At 49.0% G+C, this 17,682-nt stretch overlaps 1 protein-coding gene across 10 annotated transcripts in view; it reads right to left on the reverse strand.

The window, feature by feature from the left end:
• PKNOX2 (PBX/knotted 1 homeobox 2) overlaps nucleotides 1–17,682 on the reverse strand; it is a 257,373-nt gene that overhangs the window by 180,016 nt on the left and 59,675 nt on the right. For all 10 annotated transcript variants that reach the window (XM_087868315.1, XM_087868318.1, XM_045798062.2 and 7 more), the window contains exon 2: nucleotides 5,277–5,346. The gene's annotated coding sequence lies outside the window, so the exon portion shown is untranslated. The remainder of the gene's footprint in view (nucleotides 1–5,276; nucleotides 5,347–17,682) is intronic.

A 17,682-nucleotide genomic window follows, 5' to 3' on the forward strand; every position in this document is an offset into this window, starting at 1 on the left:
AAGGTGGGTGGTGGCTGCCACCTTGTCGTTCTCAAACCCTCAAACCTTCTCCCGTCCTGCTCACAGCAGGCCAGGTTCTCCCTCCCCTCCTCTTCTCTCCCCTCCCTCCTTTCCCTCCTTCTCAGCTCCTCTCCGGAAAGGTTTATGGAGAAGACTCCAAATAGCCCCCTCTCCTGCAGGCATAGTCACACCAACTGAAAGGAGATTTAATTAGCAAAATCTCGTTAGGCAAACGAAATTATCCGTAAGACAATACTCCTCTGGACAGGGGGTATGATTAAACAAAGCCATTAATTGAGAGAGTCGCTTTGGCAGCTCCCCGGATGCATTCATCTCTGGGCAGGCTCCACTTTGCCTCCTTGGGCCAGAGGAACAGACTCTGCATCCTCCCTGCCGGCCCCACCCGCTCCCCACTTTGTCTCCGCTCTTGCAGAGCCCCTCCAGTTGGGGCTGCAGACCTCGGCATCTCATCAGCGGCCGCGCTGCCGCCAGATTCCTGCTAAAGTGCCTTGATTGCATAATGTCTATTTGCATAATGTAAATTGCAATCTCCTAGCTCGGGAGGCAGGAATCACAGAACAGCCATTATTTTTTACCACTCCACAAAAATTCTACATTTAGAAAGCAGATTTGCAGCTCAGAAAGCCGTATAAATCTGAATCCGCCAGAAACGCCATTAAATCACACCAATTAAGCCGGACCAACGAAGAGCCCCTGTCACTGTTCTCTGCACACTCAAGGACTCCCAGCCCAGATGGAGGCCACGAGAAACTGGAGGCTATGGCAGCGGGCCTGGGAGCAGGAGCTGCAAGAGGCAGGAAATTCTGTCTTATAAACCCTAACACACCCCCCCAACCATAGGTCCCATCAAGACCTGGGGGAGAAAGGATGAGAGGCGGGTGGAACGAGTCTGAGTTCTTTCTGAAAGAGGACTTTACCCCCATGTCAACCTCAGTCCGTACTTTCTAATTGATTAAGGTCTTCTTTCCAGCTTATCTCTTAACTCAGACAAATGACGCTGTGTGCAAAGCATCCCATGATGGGAACCCAGACTACCCCCTCAAGCAGTAACAACTGTCCTGACACCAGCAAGACCCCATGTGATTGCCCCCAAGACAATGATCAACTTGACCTTCACTGCCCACCCGCACGTACCCACCAACCTTTGTCCCACATTTTCCTTATATAAACCTGGATGTATTTTCAGCACTTTGGAGACTGTCTTTGTGACGTGAGCCTGCTGTCTTCCTGGTGTTGGCCTCACTGAAATAAATCCCTTTCTTGTTTCCCCACCGCTCCTCTCTCTGCCTGTGGATTTCGTCAGGGATTGGCCAAACCGGGTCTGTTTGGGCCGCCCCCTGCCCAGCTGCTCTTCTGCTCCTGCACCCCAGCTACATATCTTAAGCTCATTGCCCGATTTCTGGTGGGTACACTGTCTATAGACTTTCAATTTATGCAGCAGGAGAACATGTATCAGGATGAAGTCTGCACCCTTAGCAGAGGGAGTAGGGAGATCTAAGGTGTTTTGCACGGAGGTCAAAACACCCCTGCCTTTCAGAGCTCTTCTGTGACTTTTCCTCTCTTCTCTTCTCCCAAGTCCCTTCCGGCCAAGTGTAAGAAACCGTAGGAGAAATCCTGCTCAGACTGGGCTCGGCTGGAGTCTGAGTGCTTTTTAAAAGCTATTTCCTAGGGGTCACTGGGGAGAGAGGTGAGTCACAAGGTGCCTGGAAAGGGGCATTCCCTCTGACAACGATGCAAGATCCCAGCTTCCCCTCAGCCCGCCGTACACCTGGTTACTCTTTTGCCTCTTTATTGCTCATTCAATATTCATTTGTCAAAGGGCAAGATGCTAATGTGTATTATTAAAATATCAATAGTTTATGAGTGAACTTTTATGGAGGGTACAGTTAAAGGAAAGATTCTTGACCATCCCTGTCAGGAGCAATGGAGAGAAACAATCTTTTCCAACTCTACTATTTATTTCCTGATTGGAGGAACGACCGAACCGTTCTGAGCAGCTATTGTGTGCCAAGAAGGGCTGTAGTGTTCCCACACGCTGGCTCCCCTTCGGTCCCCACAGCACAGTCCCATCTGCATTCTGGAGGTGAGCAATCTGAAGACGAAGCAGGTGCGCCTGCCTGGGTCACGAAGGTGCCAAGTCGGAATCCAAACTCTTGCTTTTGGACTTCAAACCCTAACTCCCCTTCCCCACCCCGCCCCAAGTAGGAGCCTTGAAAATGCAAATGAGCTTTATGTTTTTATCCGTTCCTTCATTTGTCCAAATTAAACATTCAATTCCTGACCTAAGTTTCCAAACCCTGGCACCTTTTTATCAAAACCAAGCCCATTTACCCTCTCCTCCCTGCCCCCTCCCTTTCCGGCATTAGCCATTCTCAGATCTCAGCCCCTTGGGAACGTGAATTGGTTCTGTCTCCACTCTTTGTTGCTTGAGTTTTGTTTCTATCCTCTTAAGTCACAACAAGGTATTCAGGCCCTCAGATTCTCTTCCAAAATTCAGCCGCAGCCGGGTCAGGAAAATGACAAAGGAAAGAGGGCCTGGTCTCTTAATGGCACAGTTCTAATGTGTGGCAGAAGGGCAGGAAGGAGAGGAGAGGGCATGGGGTATTCAGATAGGAAGGGCTGCCCAGACTACCCCAGTCCCCAACAGAGCCCCAGTAGCCTCTTAAGTCCTGATCTTTGGCCGAAACCTCCCCCAGCTTGGAAGGCCATTAAGTAGGGGGTGTGGGGATCCCTGGACGGAACACGGGCTCTAGACTTAAGGAATCCTTGGCCACAGGTCTAAGTGCCCTTCCAGTCCTGGCACTGCAAGCTGTGAGTTGCAAATTGGACTGACTTTTGCTGAAATGGACTATCAGGTGGAAGCTTCCACCAACGGCAGGACCTGTGAACACCAGCAAATCCTTGGGGAGTCCCGCTTTGGGAGAAGATCTAGCCCGGCCTTGGCAGTGGGGGATGGAGGGGGGACGGCTTTAAACCCAGACATTCTGTGAGATAAGGGACAGTTTGATTTTCAAAGACAGGGTTTCTGTTCTTGTTGGTTGCAACAACACACGTATCCCATCCCTAACTCCCCTTTCAATGTGCTGTTGATACTCCCCCTTTGAGTCACGGTGGGAGGGATGTCTCTGTTCCCTTCCTGAAAGTGAGGTAGGCCTTTGTAACTGCCCCAATCAAGAGAATGTGGTGGAAGAGACGCTACTTGACTTCAGCAGTACCGATCCCAGCTGGCTCTTGTTCCCTTTGAGGATGCTCCCCCTTGGTGTCCAGCCACCGTGCTTTGAAGAAGCCTGAGCCACTTGGAGTGGTCACATGGGCCTGGCTGGCAGCCCCAGCTAACATCTCAGCCAACAGCTAGTATCAGCCCCCTGAATTATAAGTGAATGAGCCTTCGGATGATTCTAGCACCCAGCTTTTCACTTGCCTCAGCTGAGGTCCCGGACCCAGTGGAACAGAGACAAGGCGTCCCTATGGTGCCCTGTTTGAATTCCTGACTCACAGGATATGCACATAATAGACATTGTGAAGACGCGGAGTTTTGGGGTGGCTTGTTACACAGCCGTAGTAACCACTGGGATTAAATCGAATGTTTGCAGTTTCTGTCTCAAATCCAGCCTTCCCTGGTCTTCACTCTGACACTTCAGACTATTCCCTCCTCAACTGGTCCCAGTCCCCCTGAGCCTACCCCCTCTCCTCTTCCTCCCTCTCCAAAAGGCAGGGTCCTCATGTCCGAGGCAGCCTTGGCAAACCTTCCTGAAAGATCATTTGAATCTTCCCATCTCAGAATCCTGGGACCCAGAGAAACCTGCTCTTCCTTGTTCCTCAGTGTAGGTCCAAGAGTGTGTCCCTGTGAGGGAGCTTTCCCTGGGTGTGTGTGGCCCAGCACAAGGCACCGGGTACCCTCGGAGACAGGGAGGGAATGTGCAGACCTATTTCCCCCACTCTCTACTCTCATTAAGGTTCACGCTCAGCTTGCTTCTCTCCTACTTGACTTGACTTATGAGGTCCCTTTAACCTCCGGTGCGAGGAGACATGATTCTCACAAAGGTCTTTCCACTGTGCCTCCCCCAGCCCCCCAGCCACATCTCCTAGGTAGGCTTTCCCGGAACAGGATGGAGGGATGCACCCTTCCCTGCCCCCGCAGGGCCCCCGGGCTCAGACCCCTCCAGAGCCTGGGCTGTGGAGAAGGTGCCCTGGGAGCCACAGCCCGTCAATCACAGAGGCGACCAGCACTGAATCGCAGGCCATTAGGCGGGAGGGCCGGCGCCCTGCTCACTCACCGGGCAGCCATCGGCAGGATGTTAGACGATCGCATGGCGGCCATTCTTATGATTTATTCAAATACTCATTACAGTCAATCTATTTTTACACAGAGGTGAAGATGTGCGCTGATAACGGTTAATCATTTATAATTCCATGGACTGGTTGGAAGCCAATGTACTATCAGAGGCGCGGCAGCAGCCCAGCCTCCGGTAGCCCCAGAAGCAGGGTGGGAAGCTACGTAGCCCAGGGCAACCCAATCTTCTGGCGGACATCTGCGGAACAGAGACCAGGTGGAGGGTGCCGCGGGGACAGGAAGACACGGGAATCCCAGACTGTCCTCCAGGAGCTCACAGCTTCACTGGGGGGCACGCAGGAAGGAGCAGGCCAGAGGGGCGCTTGGCGTGTGGATGCAGCAGAACTTCGGGAGAGAGAGAGAGCGTGTCTAGCTGGAGTTACCAAGGAAGGGTTCATTGGGGAGACCGGACTTGGGCTGGGTTCCTCTAGGTGGGTAGACTTTTGCCAAGTGGGAGAACCAAAATGACACCTAAAGCGTACAGTGGAGCTCTACCCGTGACACCAGCAGGGTCACCCTTCCCCTCCCTCATGCCTCCCTAGAAATAAACCAAGGCGTAAAAACAAGTGTGGGCTATGAATTGGCCTGCTTCCTCCTCTCACTGCCTCCCCAGCTTAGCCCACAGATGACAGTGGCAAACTCAAGAGCTTCCCTCTCGAACACTCATGACACACATAACACATCAAGTCCACCTTAATGCACAATCAATAAAGTCTAATTAAATAGGATGTCATATTACAGGGCTTCTTTGTCACATTCAGACCTAATCTAATTAGAAGTCCACTGTATTTTACATTCTGACTGGCTCATTGTTGAGTATTTCTCTTGCACAATGCATGGCTGTTAAAGATCAGGTTCAGGGCTGGTCCTTAACCCATAACCTTATTGAGTCAGCATGGAAACACCAAACACAGTTACTTACAGTTCACAGTCCCTTTCCTGGTGAGCGGCATGGAGGACAGAAAGCCTCAGAGTCCTGCTCCGGACTTTACCTGTCAATAAGAGAAAACGTTTTTACAGATGTGTATGATTCTACTGGGAGGGAGAGTGAGGTGGGGCTGAGGGTAACCTCAGGCTGGGTCTGGTGTGAGAGCAGAGCCAGGACTCTATTCCCACAGTGCTGAGTGGGAAGGTTTCCTGATCAAGGGACTCTGTGTGCAAGATGATTATTATTGGGTAGGACAGCTAACCAGGACAGAAAGAGAGGATGGCTCCCTCCTTACCTGCTCGGTGCCTCAATTTCCTGTGAGTTTCATCCCCTTCCCTATAGGAATCCCGGAGAAAAACAGGCTCATGGCTGTTGAGAGCCCTGAGCTGACCAAAGCAATAATCATTTACGGATGCCTCCTGTCTGATGGAGGACCCCATGCAGGGGGACAGAGCTGCGCAGCCCTGTGAAAGCTGGCAACCTATATGGGGAAGGCTACAAAACTGGCAAACCACAAAACCGAGGCTGTTGTTTACGGCAGGATTATGGAAGGTCCTGACGGGAGAGAGAATTTTCGAGGAAAGGTAAAGAGTCCAATCGGCCTGGAAGGAGAAGAATGTGCACGGAGAAGCATGATGAGGGCAAGACTGGAAAGATAAAAAATGTGGCTGCTCTTAATTCTCTTTCTGGAAGACAGCAATAACAACAAGAAAAACCCAGCACATGCTTATCAGGTGTCTGCTCCACGGTCTACACTGGCTAGGTGCAGCAGAAATAAAATGCATGGGTGGGTCCTGGTATAAAAGTGCTGCCCTGCCGTCATTGGGGAAATAAGATTACCCATATAGAGCATCATCAGATAAGACAAGACTATACGCACAGTAGTGCTGAACTGTGTGGTAGGGACTATAATTCCCTCTCCACAGAGGAAGGAAGTGGTGAGAGCTGAGGCACTGAAGAAGTAGTCAGGGGGAGGGAGAACTTGAATGGGGCTTTGGAGACCAGACAGGCAAGATCTGGCTGGTAGAAGGGAGCAAGAGGGCGTTCCAAGAAAGGGAGCAATCCAAGCAAGGATGAGAGGGGGGCAGCATGGAGTGACCTGGGGCAATACAGAAATTGGGCTGCCTGAGAGAGACCAAGGAGGGACCAACACTGAGTTCAGCCCATTGGGGCCAGAGTATCTAGGGCTCTGAGTGTCAGGCAGAGAGGCCAGGCTTGGGTTAGGAGCTGGTAGAGCCATTTAAAGTTTTTCAATAAGGAAATGACATGAAGAAGAGGAGCCCTCCCCACCCGCCCTAACCCCTTTAAGATCTTCCTTTTAATTAAGACAGAGAAGCTACTTGGAAGAGGGTGGAATTTCAGATAGAAAATTCAGTCATGGGGTATAGTGTGATGTGCTCATGGAAAGAAAATGTCCCTCTTGTTCATGATGATGTCCAGAGGCTAAGGCACCTTCTCTGGGGCTATCTACTAACATCTGCATGACTGAGGTTAATGGTTCAAGGAGGTACCTCTGAGACAAGCCCAGACCACTGGACTGCAGGTCCTTGAAGACAGGATGGCACCTAGCAGGGTGCCCAGGATGTATTGGGTTCTCAGTATATGTCTGTTGAAGTGCTCATCGGTAGACCCTGTTCATGCCAAACAGAATCCACAACCAGCAGCTCAGAACCAGCCGCGGGTTGGCAATGGTTGGCAATGGTTGGCAATGGGCTCCAACTTAGAGTCTTGAAAACAACTGACTACTGAGCTCAGTGTAAGAAGTCTCTAGATTGAAGTGCAGGCAGTGGTACTTTATCCCTGCCCTCTGGGATTGTCTGTTGAGCTGCCAAGCAACTTAGAAGATATGGCAGACTTGCCATTTGCACATGCTGCGAACCTGGGAAGGACAGCCGCTCCTGCAGAGATGGATTCAGGGGTGTTATAAAGCTTTTAACAAGCGGCAAGAATGGGCCAAAAGGAAAAGTCCATTTTTTCATCTACTAGTTTTTGCACAATAAGATCCTGACAGCCGTAAAGAAATAATTTTGAAAATAAAGAAATAGAGCCCACAATCCCATCACTCTAAACCTCCAAATTACTATATCCCATGTCCACATGCAAATCCATTTTTATTTTTTACAGAATTGTAGAAAAAGATTTGACGAGAATATATACACCAAATCCCACTCTTACATTCAAAAGTCAATTGCAAAAACACCGAATAGGGTAACGTGGTTTAAAAAAAAAAAAGGTAGGTGATTTGAATTGAATACAAGTACAGGATGAGCCCAGAGTGTGGTGTTGCTGCCAAGAGCATTAAATGTGATCTTAGGTTGCATTAATAGTCACACAGTGTCCAGCCGAGGGATGAACAGTCCCCTCACTTTGGACTTAACAATCCATATTAGTTTAAGACGCAATTCTGGCATTACATCTTAATAACTTTGACAGTGAAGAGGAAATGTAAGCGGAGATGTCCAGTAGCTGAAAGCGTAAGTTCTCGGGGAGCCTGGGTGGCTCAGTCGGTTAAGTGTCTGCCTTTGGCTCAGGTCATGATCCCAGGGTCCTGGGACAAAGCCCTGCATTGGGCTCCCTGCTCAGTGGTGAGCCTGCTTCTCCCTCTCCCTTTGCCCCTCTCCCTGTGTGCTCTTGGTCTCTCTCTCTCTCTCTCTCTCTCAAATAAATAATTTTTTTTTAAAAAAAGCTTTAAAACAAATAAATAAATAAAAGCACAAGTTCTGGAAACAGACTGTCCAGTCTGTCCCGACGCTACCACTCACTAATGGAATGACCATGGTCAGGTTACTTACCTTCACTGTGCCTCAGTTTTCTATCTGTAAAATTGGGCTAATAAGGGTTCTCCCTCTGAGGTTCAAGTGAGGATTGAATGATTTTGTAAACTGCAAAGTGCTTAGAACTGTGGCTCACACAAAATCAGCACTCACTGAATGGTAGCTATTTATTGCTATTTTGTTGTTGTATTTCCATTACTAGGAGGCTATGCAGTAGTAGCTACAAAAGAAACCAGATACGTGCCTTAATCTGTCCCTCTCTAAGATTACCCATCCTTCTCTCACGTGGTGGCCCTCCAAATATTTGAAGGAACTATATGAAAGAGGGGCTGTGTTACACTAGACAGAGGGATTGGACTAATTGCTAGATGTTAGAGGAAGTCAACCTTCAGTTCGATATAAGAGAGACGTCTCCCTCAATGACAACCATGCAAAAACGGTCAGGCTTCCTCAGAAGGTAGTGAGCTCCCCAGCACTGGAGGGACCCACAGCCTGGTCCCCCAGATGGGGCTTCACTCATCAATGAAGTGTTAGAAAAACACTAGGAGACTGATAGGGTTGACAAACTTATATACTGAGAAAACCTTAATATTGTCTTCGTTCACCATCATTTCATGAAGTAATTCAATCCCCCAAAGTAAGGAGAGCAACAAGGACCATTCTTTGAATTGAATAAATAGAGCAGCGTGGAAAGCATTCCCTCTCCCTCTCTTTCTGTCTCTATCCCTTTGTCTGCTCCTCTCTCTCTCTCTCTCTCTCTCTCGCATACACGCATGTACGCACGTGCACACACACATGTGGGCACACATATGTGAACATGCAAACTCTCCATACTGGCCTTATTTTTCACTCATGACCACGCACCTGTGGAAAAGTCTACGTAACCTGGCGCTGACCTGTGTACACAGGCTGGAAAACCACCTCTGTGCCGTGTATGTTAGGGCCTCCCAAAGCCAGCAGTTGGTGGTCCTGGCAGGCAAGCGATCATGTCAAAAGCCTTCACACAAGCAGCCATGCTGTCATGGAACCAGAATGGAAACTCAGGCCTGTCTTATTCACCATGAAAATAAAATGGAACTATAAATGAAATTGACCATTCACGTTTATAATATGAGGAAATTGGCGAAATGATAAATGAGGAAGGAGTTGTTGAATGCTCATGTTTGTCTGGGAATGAGGCAGAGAGAGGGGCAGAAGAAAGCTTCCCATAGGAGGTAGCACACGCTCCAGGGGAGCTGAGTGGCACCCAAGGAGCACTCCTAGGTAAGTCGGGAGGGTGGAGAGAGATGAGCTTGGGGCTTAGCGAGGACATGAGTCTAATAGAAAGAGCACCCCTAACAGAGGGGTGTCAATCAGACATGGGTTCATGCCCTCCTCATTCTCTCATGAATGTGCAATCTTGGAGAAGGAACTTTAACCCCTCCATGCCTCGGTTTCCCTGTAGGCAAAATGATAGGGTTAGACTACTAGATAATCCTTAAACCAAAATTCCATCTGACATCTATATACCCCAGAGGTTGCCCAGACTAACACGCCAGGGAGGGCTCTAAGTCTCGTGCTAAGGTAGCTCAGTATATCACCCAGGTTAAGAGTAAAGATGTGGGAGTCAGAGAATTCTGGGTTCAAACCCGGGTCCATCATTTACCTAACCTTAACCTCTATGAAACTCAATTTTCTCATCTTTCAAAGGGGGGTAATAGTAGCATCTTTAAATGAGACGATGCATCAAGAGCATTTTGTGCAATGCCTGGAACAGATTAATAATAATAATAATAATAATAATAATAATAATAATAACAATAAATGAAGGCTATTGTTTTTTTTAAAGATTTTATTTTTATTTATTTATTTGACAGAGAGACAGCCAGTGAGAGAGGGAACACAGCAGGGGGAGTGGGAGAGGAAGAAGCAGGCTCCCAGCGGAGGAGCCTGATGTGGGGCTCGATCCCAGAACGCCGGGATCACGCCCTGAGCCAAAGGCAGACACTTAATGACTGCGTCACCCAGGTGCCCCAGCTATTGTTGTTTTTGAGTGTTAAGAGTTGAGGGCTGGCAGCAGCTGAACGGAAAAGAAGAAAGAGGCAAAGCAGGAGGGTTGAAGACTTCTGCATTCATCCCACTGCCCATGAAAGCATTTCTGCCCTTGCCCCAGCCAGACCTTTGGAATGAGGACAAATTATGAAAACCCATTCTTGGACACCAAGAGTCTCTCCCGATCCTCCTCTTCTCTGAAACCCCTCCACGGGTATATGAGCAAAACTTCTGAGAAAGACAAAACATGAATAGACCATTCCAGAAGAAAACCCCTGAAGGACCACCCATCCATCCAGATGGTGTGTCCTGTGTCTCCCCACCTCATCGCCGAGTCTCCTCTCTGTTCCACTCATGCTCCCCTCGTCACCTGCCAACAGCCTGTGGTTGCTTACTTATATTTGTTGACTGAGGTTGGCAGTTACAGCATGGTACGCCCTGACCACCAGGCTCTAAATTACACGATAACTAGGTAATTGAATACTGATAAAATTGCCTGGCACTAAATACTTGACTCTGAGATGCATCCCACCCAGCACTGAGGGTAACACACTGCTGTTCCTGAAGCCTGGTAAGAACCGATGCTCATTCCACACCTGTCTTCAGCCCCCACAGGGCCACATGCAGTACTGGTCGCCCAGTTACAGAAGAACTGGAAAAGGTACCTCAGTCACGGTCCCCAGGCCCTACCCTGGCCCAAGACTCTGGGCCTGTACCTGTAAGTACAGGTAATACATACAAAATCCTGTAAGCAATGTGGGCACTGGTGGGCTCATCCTAAGGACTTTCCTACGTGGCAGAAGGAACTGGAAGCACTTGCGATCTGTCTACATTGGATGGGAGTAAGGTGTGGGCTCCCAGGGCCGCAGGGCCCTCTGCAGAGGCAAACCCTCGGGGGCCAGAGGACCCGTTCACAAGACAACCTCCCGGCCCTGTGGACATCCTCTGGGGTGTGAATACACCAAGACCCACAACTTGCTGATTCTCTGTCAGGAATATCACTGCTGTTCTTTGCTTGGCATCGTCATTGACCTGCCTCAGCCTTCTCTCTCTTCCCAGGCCCTAATTGGTCTCCTGGCCTCTAGCTTCACCCCATTTTTGCCCACCTACCACCTCCCCTCAGCAGAGGATCTTTCTGGAACACAAATTTGATCATGTCCATTCCTCCTTAAAACCCCTGTTGTTTGACAGAGGTTGCCAAGTGGCAGCCCCTATGTTGACTCTTGCCTGTCTGGCATTTTTATAAATTCTTTTTTTTTTAAAGATTTTATTTATTTATACGACAGAGAGAGACAGCACAAGCAGGCAGAGCGGCAGGCAGAGGCAAAGGGATAAGCAGGCTCCCCGCTGAGCAGGGAGCCCGATGCAGAACTCGATCCCAGGACCCCGGGATCACGACCTGAGCCAAAGGCAGACACTTAACCGACTGAGCCACCCAGGTGCCCCGTGGCATTTTTATAAATTCTGCCAACATCTAAAAAGTGGGAGATTTCACATTTTAACAATCCATAGTTCTAACTTTCCCCCAAAGACTAGATGACCTAACAATGCCAATCCTGCCTTTCCGTGTGGCAGTCACCGGGTGATGCCAAGGATGAGTCATCCCCTTTTAATCATGCACAGGTCCTCCTGTTTACCCCGAGAGAAGGCGAGTGTCACCCTGGAAGTCTCTCCCATCACAGGGCCAGACACCCAGAGGCTGACTTACTCTGCCTGCCTAAGAGTTTCAGGTTCAAGGTGACAGCACGGGGGTGGGTGGCTTATTATGTTCTCAGCTGTGCTGTGCCAGCTGGAGGGTGGAGGATGGGATTCAGGAAAATACCAGTACCACCAGGCAGGCCTGCCTTGTGTCCTTCCTTCTCACCTGGGCAAGTCCACTCCCAGCCTGGAGAGAGCTGGCAAAGGTCTTAGGGCAGTTTCCCTGGAATGCCACTGGCTACAGGGCAGGTGCTGAAGAAGCCCCACCCGCTTTATTCCTGAGGCCCCACCCCTGGGCCCAGCCTCTCCCCACCCCAACTCAGGGGCGGCTGCTACCCCCTCCCTTTATTTCCATCCCACTGTTCCTATCAAAGCCCTAACAGCACATATTTTGTTAATTGTACAAACCTAATGGGGGAATGCATTGGCAAAAAAGGGTAATGGCCATCAGACCAGCAATAAAACAAAATTAATGGCCCATAGGAAGAAATCATGTCCACTTAATCCCGGCTCTGAAACTCTAATAGAATAATGGAATACCAACGGAGGGTTTTTTTCTCTCTATGCAGATTGCTTACACCATGTTAATCACTTGCAAAGCAGGCCACATACCACTCTGGCTCACATGACCCTCCAGGGAAAGTAGCAGACCAGAAACATTTAGTGCAAGGCTCATTACTGACATGCACCACCGCAGCAACACCTTCCCCCCCTCCCTCCTTCCCCCAGGTGACTCTGGGACAGCCAGTATGGGGTGTCATTGAGAGCCACGAGGTGTGGCGGGCCGGAAAGCAAGACACATAATACCTAATAATAGCAAACATTTATTGAGTGCTTACTATGTGCCAGACCCTGGGCTAGCTAAGCGCTTCCTACACACTGAATCCCTCTACCTTATTTTCATCCTCTGTAGCTGCAAAGTCCAGCAAGGTAGCTGCTGGCCACATGTGGCTTTTTAAATTCAAATCCTCATTAATTAAAATTACAGAAAATTTAAAATTCAGGCTTCGGCCTCGCCAGCTGCATTTCAAGGGTTCGACATGTATCTAGTGGCTATTGTAATGGAAGGTTCAGATAGAGTACTTCTCCAGCATCACAGAAAGTTGTATTAGACAGTGCTGTTCCAGAACACGGAGGCCATTTTATCTTGCTTGCTTAACAGATTCGGAAGTCAAGGCACAGGGAGGTGAGGCAATCTGCCCAAGGTCATGCCGCTGGAATACAGCTGCGCTGGGTTCGAACCCAGGTCCATCTCAGTCTGGCTCCAGAATCCCCAGCCTACCCACTAAGAATCAGCAGTCAAGGCTACAGGGAGGTCTTCTGAGGGAAGTTAGCAGTAGAAAGGCTCTTCTGTCCTGTCTCCAGCACCCACCCGCTCCCTGCCACCCCAGACAGCAGACAGACCCCAGTGCTCCCCTTGGGAGCCAGCTCTGTGGGTGTCTCAAACTAAAAAGGTCATCTGGAGAGAGGGAGGGCTTTACAGGTCATCTAGCCCAAACTCCTTCAATTTATGAATGAAGAAACCAACACACAGAAAAGCGAAGTGGCTTGCCCAAGGTCAAACAGCTAGTTTGCAACAGAGTTAGAACTATAATCCAGGTTTTTTGACTGCCAGTCCTCGCTGGCCAAGGGAGAGGAGAGAGCATTGCCCAGGGCCACATACGGCCACAGGTGAGACAAGGAAGCGGTGTCCCTCCTGCCTTCCTGGAGAGTCCTGGGTCAGGTCAGAGGAGGCTGGGATGAGCCTGAGGGTACTGGGCTCTGAGGAAAAGCAGGAAGGGAAGAAGGGTGGGGACAGTCAGTCCAGCCTAGAAAGTGCAGTGCTTTAAGCATGACACTGGGTTGCTACTACCTTTTGGAAAATAATATATAGTGTCTATTAAATACAGATAGACTTTGGCCAGGCAGCTCCAATTTGGGAATGCATCCTAGAGAGAAAAAGTAGCAGTGCCCAAGAATAATGTGGCAGCATCCATCGTGGGAAAAAGTGAAAAACAACCTAGACGTCCACCAGTAGGGAACTGGTTGTGTAACTTGTGGTACAGCCATACTGTACATATATGAAGCCATTGAAAGAGTGCGTTAGATCTGTATCTTTTGCCATGCAAGATGGTCATAATGTTCAAAATAAGACAAGTAAGTAGCAGAGGATGTGTGTGGAGTGGTTCCACTTTTATAAGAACAGAGAAAACTCTAGAATGAATTGATCCCTTTGCGTGTGTTTGTGTGAGCACGGAGGCAGTGTGGAAGGGGTGGCCGGAGTGTTCACACTGTGCTGATGGGGCACCAGGAACGGAGGGAGGAAGATGCACCATTTGTAGCATATCTTTGCCTGGTTTCTGGTTGCAGTGAGCACCGCCACTTTTGTAACTTTTGAGAAGAAACTTAATTAAGTTTTCTTCCTTATTAGGAAGAGAAAAATAATCGACGCGAGAAAGAAAAAGAAGTCGTCAGACTCTAAACCTGCCTTACTCGCTAGATTCGGGGCCTTGACAAGTTCCTTAACCTTGCTCCATCTTGGTTTCCTTGACTGGAGACTGAGGATAATAGTACCATGTCATGAAGTGGTAGGGAGACCGGAGGGAAACAAATTTAAAGCTACTCAGTCACACGGGCCTTTTTATCAATGTTGAGGGAAAAATCTGCCCCGTACACGGAGGTACTTCCAGGGTCCACTCTCCAGGACCGTCCTCGAGCCACAGCCACAGCTCCCATTACTCAGCTCTCAGAGCCCCTGTACTCTGCATAGAACCATTTTAACTTGTCTCTCTGCCTACCGGACTGGAAGAACCTTGCAGGTAGGAATAGTACCTCGCTTATTCATTCATTCATTCATTCAATCATTAGTTTGCGTTTATAATTAGGGCGCCTGGGTGGTTCAGTCAGTTAAGTGTCGACTCTTGATTTCGGCTCAGGTCATGATTTCAGGTTCCTGAGATCAAGCCCCACATTAGGCTCCTTGATCGGGGGGAGTCTTCTTGAGATTCTCCCTCTCCCTTTGCTTCTACCTCCCCCTCTCTAAAATAAATAAACAAATCTTTAAAAAATAATAACAATAATTATGTCTTCTGCACATGTACCAGGCACTGTGCCTGACATCCAAGGGATAACAATGAACAAAACGGAAAAGTCCTTGCTTTCATGGAGCTCACATTCTAATGGAGGAAACATACAAACTATACATGCACATATATATAGTCAACTAATGCAGCCCCATAAGGGAGCGGAAGTGACTGGGGAGGGGAGGGGACCTTTTAGGGAGAGAGGATGGGAAAGAGCCTCCGGAGTTCTCCGAGAAAGCACCCTTTGAGGCACGTGCCACAGACCCAGGGAGGTCAGTAGCTGTTCAAAAGATGTTAGTTTAAGAATAAAATAAAAATAGACTTATGGCAGAGTGGTGAATAATTAAGACCCCTTAAACACATGCCTCCACTTCTGAGGATACACCCCAAAGAACTGAAAGCAGGGGCTCAGAGATGTTTGAGTACCCATGCTCACCAGCATTATTCACAAGAGTCAAAAGGGGGGAGCCGCCGAAGTGTCCACGGACAGGTGAACAGATGAACAAGGCACAGCCAATACATATAATGAAGTGTCACTGAGCCTCAACGAGGAAGGAAGTTCTGACACACGGTACGGTGTGGATAAACCTGGAGGCTAGTAGGCTAAGTGAGCTAATCCAGTCACCACAGGACAAAAACGGTATAATTCACGGGAGGGACCTAGAGAAGTCAAATTTGCAGAGATGGAAGCTAAAATGGCGGTTTCCGGGGGCTGGGAGGGAAGCGAGATGGGGGTGATGGTTTCACAGATGCAGAGTTGCAGTTTTGCAAGATAAAAAGAGTTCCAGGGATGGGCGGTGATGATGGTTGCACAACACAATGAAAGTACTTAATGCCACTGAACTGTACACTTTAAAGTGGTTAAGATGGTCAGTTTTATGTTAGATGTATTTTACCCCAATTTTAAAAAATACATGCCGTCACTAACGTTTCTCAATTTCTAGCAGAAAAGAAAAAGAGCCTGGAATGTTAAAGAGCAGGAAGAGGTGGTGCTGACGGCTGAGGCAAGGATAAGGGAACCCAGGGCAGAGAGAGAGAGCAGGGAACCCCGAGTCTCTGAAGGCCGGTGGGGAGAACACGGGGCCGGGGGCGGGGGGCGCTCTGCCAGGCAGAAAGGGACATGGACTCCCAGGCCAGTCTGCCAGCTGGAAAGACAACTTTCCTGTGCAAACATCTGAGCCGGGGTGATTCCACAGTGCTGGTACTGGACAAGTGAGACACAATCTAGGGTAAAAAAGAAAAAAAAAATTTTTTTAAACTGGTAGGAGGTAGGAGGCGACTGGTAGCGAGCTGGGCCACCTTAGTTTGAAGCAATAGACAGTCACATGCATCCGCTGCAGGAAATCTAAAAGGAAAAGGGACTAGGAAGCTGAGAACAAGACGAGGGGATCTGGGCCCTTCACCTGATGCAGTGTTTTAGTCAGGGCCCAGGAGACAGTCCTGTCCTCACGGCCCTTTGATTTTATGTGGCCTTTGACCTTCTCTGGGCCTCAGTTTCTTCATCTATTGAACTGAGGGGCTGGATCAGGATAAGAGGACTCTTAAGGTTTCAGGGGTCTACAAACCCCTTGAGATTTTATCCAGAATGGTGTTCGTGTGTACATTTTTCTCTGGAGAGATTTATACATTTTTACCAAGATTTCAAGGCTATCCATGTCCCCAGAGAGGTTAAGAATCGGTGGGGAGGATATTCACTAGGCTCACATTAAGCTGGAAAGTTCTAAGATTCCAAGAAATCTTGAACTAGATTCCAATAAATCTTTGGGCCTCAAATAAATCACGATGTTTATTCCTGCTTTGCTGGCAGCACAGAGATACTGTAAAAATGAAGTGAAATAATTATATACTTTGAAAAGTTAAAATTATTCCTCTCGTGCAAGTAAATATGATGATCATTATGGTTGCTGGCGTTTCACGGAAAGCAAGAGTAGTTCTACCGCAGGCATAAAGGCGGCGTGATAAAGGGACATGAGGAGTTACAGGCTGACCCTCACTTGGGGAGAAATGAAGAGGCCCTCCTTTCCCCTGGTGGAGTGGGGTCCGGGGCCAGAAAGAAGAGTAAACACAGCCTACCCAGGAGGTGCAGCCTAGGGCAGAACGAAGGTGTCTCTTTGTGCCAACAAGCTCTCATTTTGCATCTGACTTTACTTGGGAGGAAAATTTCAACTGTGTGCCTGAGAAAAGTGACAAGACTGAGGCTAAGTCAAGGAAAAACAGCTCAGGCAAAGGACAGTATCTGGCGACCAGAGAGCAAGACCCAGACTGGAAACCTACGGAATGACTAAGCCAGTGTCACCAGGGCAGAGGGGACCTCAGCCACAATGGGTGATGCCTATCCAGGAGGAGCTGGGCCCAGAGACTGGGGGAGAGGTTGTCAGGGCAGAGGGGACCTCAGCCACAATGGGTGATGCCTATCCAGGAGGAGCCGGACCCAGAGACCAGGAGAGAGGTTGTCAGAACCCTGCACAGACCTGGTTAGAACCTTGGCGATCATCCATTCCAACTTCCTGATTTCATGTCTGCAGAAACAGATCACAAGAAGGGGTGAAACTGACCCAAGGACGTCCAGGACTGGAAGCCAGTCAATTTACAGAATTTGCTTTGAGTGTGTCAGACCCTTGTCTAGGTTGGAGATCAGTAATGAACAACAAATCCAGCTCCCTGCCCTTGAGAAGTCCAGAGTCTAAAGGGAGCAACAGACACCAGTTGCTTGAGAGGTTAAGGGTCATCCAGCATGTATGTAGGGACCACAGAGGAGGATCCCCCCACTTCGGGCAGGTACATCCAGGTAACGGTGAGGTGGAGGGCCAGCCACTTCCTCTCAGACCCGTGCTG

The sequence above is a fragment of the Ursus americanus genome, chromosome 16, assembly GCF_024610735.1.
Source record: "Ursus americanus isolate L20-20 chromosome 16, mUrsAme1.1.p, whole genome shotgun sequence".
Lineage (NCBI taxonomy): Eukaryota > Metazoa > Chordata > Mammalia > Carnivora > Ursidae > Ursus > Ursus americanus.